The following is a 2,600-nucleotide window of genomic DNA, read 5'->3' as shown; positions in this document are numbered from 1 at the left end:
GAGTTTAATCACCTCATTATTTCCATTTACAATGTATTTATTAAATATGATTGAAAACTTTGCTGGGAAAGAGAGAGAGAGATGGAGAGAGAAGCTAATTTCTTATGGGGAAAAAAATTAAGTGCCCCCCTTCAAATTATTTTCTGGTAATGGCATAATGTGTCTCAGCTCCCCCTACTTCCACTAAGTTCCTACGCCTCTGCCATGCCTAGACGTGTTTCCTCGTGTATCGCTGTCGGCGGTGGTCCTACATCCCAGCGGCGTAGCGTAGGTTTTGCCGCCCGGGGCAGGCACCAAATTTGCCGCCCCTCTTACATCGTTCTGCTATATGCCCCCCCCCTTCCACACACAAAAAAAAAAAAACGATATGCTTAATATTTTACAGAACCAAAACAAGATTTTATTATGTGAAACATTTTTTACATTTTAATGTAATCTCACTTAAACTGGAAATACTGTTGATCGAAGAATTCTAATAAATATTTTTCAAAAATTATTGCGTTATGAGAGATAATGTTTTCCCTTGATAAAAACATTTAAAACATGTTCTAAAACTGTGTATACTGGTAGTATTTCTTAAACCTTTTATTGAAAAGCAGAAGAAAAAAATATGACTATAAATCACCTAATCGATACTTTTTTTTTTTTTTGTGCTTGAAAAGATTTTTTCTTCTTAACCTAAAATTTTAATATTCTGTTTTTTATCAAAGGAAGTTCTTTAACAACACTATCAATATCGATTGTATCAGTCGTTTTTGTAAAATGTTGTAAAAAATGTTTTTTAAAATGACCCCCTGAATCCAAATATGCGGGCCCGGATCTGTGTACCCGCAGTGCTGGAGATTAACGTTACAAACATACACTGCTGGCCTCTGGGGAGAGACTCTGCAGATTTAATTGCAGGGGGGTTCAAAATGTATAGATCCGAACTGCAAATATGACCACTGTTTCCCCCCATTACCCACCCTGTTTTTCAGTTCTGGAGATCAACCTCCTCCCCCTCCCAATTTTTTCTAAGGCAATATTTTTATTTCGAGAGGAAGGGAGCATTATATTAATCGTTAACATTCTTCTGGGGGGCTAGAGAAATGAAAAGTTTAAGCAGATGAGCATTTGTAGCAAGGAGGGACCCTCAAGGTGGTACTCCCTCCTAAAATATTTAAAAAATCATCTAAACGAATTGTTTTTTCTTTTTTTCCAGTTTGTTTTCGATTGTACTTTTTGATGTACAATCATTTACTTTTCGATGTAAAATCCAAGTATCGACTTCACTTCTATAAGCCCCATCCCCATGTCCGAAAAAAGTTCAGGTTGAAAAAAAAATGATACTAAAAATAAATATAAATAAATAAATAACTAAAATGAAATAAATATAAATTAAAAAAAATAATAAATCTTGATGCACCTTATGTTGCATATAAGTCGCATCACAGATCTTCAGTCACTAACCTTCCCGGATTATGTATATTTATTGAAGTTCAGATCAAACTGAAGATTACGAATGAAATTAAGTGTGCCTATAATTTAGCATTAATATCTTCTTTTCTTTATATAAATAAAACACAATATCCAGATGCATATGTACGGGGTAAATTCAGAAACTACCGGACCGATTTCGTCAAAATTTTCAGTTTATCTAGGTTAGTGCTGGCAAGTTTTGTAGACATTTTTTAAAAAAATCGGTGAATAGTTCGTTTTTTTATTTGAAATTTACGTTATTTATCCAAAAATGGATGTTTCTACCTGGGCCGGACTAGTAGGGCCCCTAAAAGGGCGCCAAACTTGACTCGACTCTAAAGGGAGCCAAAAAAAAAAAGACACAAAGGTGCACCAGTTTAAAGGGCCAAATAAAAATATAAAAAGTCGCACTGGTTTAAGGGAGCATAAAGAAACATGCGCACAGGTTCGAGAGGAGGGCACAAAGAAAAGAAAACGAAAGCGCACACATTCGAGGGCACAAATGAAATAAAATGGGGGAAAAGAAACCACGAAGGCACCCACTGTTAAAAGTGCAAAAAAAGAAAGAAAAAAAACGGAGGCGCTCAGGATCAAAAAAAAAAAAAAAAAATATATACGCATGGGTTTGAGAACGAAAAAAAAAAAAAAAAAACGAAGGAGCACATGTTCAAGGACACAGAAAAAGAGAGAAGGCGCTGCAGGTTTGTGGGAGAAAAAAAAAAATTCATTTGAATTTTTGGCGTCTTGAATTCAAATTATGTTTTTCGCAATCACGAGCGTATGTGGGTATGAATGCGCGTGTGTCTTTGTATAGGCGGATGTGTGTGGTGCGTGTATGAGTGTGTATGTATGCAGGGGAGGACTGGCGTGCGGGCCGATGCACCCTCGAACATCCTCTGTGTGCCTTCGTTTTTTTTTTTTTTTGGCTCCCTCAAACCTGTGCGACTTCGTTTACTTTATTTATTTTTGGCATCCTTCAACCTGTGCACATTCGTTTTTTTACGCCCTCAAAGCTGTGCACTTTCGTATATTCTTGCACCTTTAAAACCTTTGCTCCCTTGAAACTCAGTTCTTTCGTACCCTTTGTTAGTTGAGGTTGGCGCCCTCTTGGGGGACCCAGTCCGCCCCTGCCTGCTTGTCAA

This window comes from Uloborus diversus, chromosome 9 (assembly GCF_026930045.1).
Source record: "Uloborus diversus isolate 005 chromosome 9, Udiv.v.3.1, whole genome shotgun sequence".
NCBI classification, from domain to species: domain Eukaryota; kingdom Metazoa; phylum Arthropoda; class Arachnida; order Araneae; family Uloboridae; genus Uloborus; species Uloborus diversus.
The sequence above is the reverse complement of the archived record's forward strand: the minus strand, read 5'-3'. Positions refer to the sequence as shown.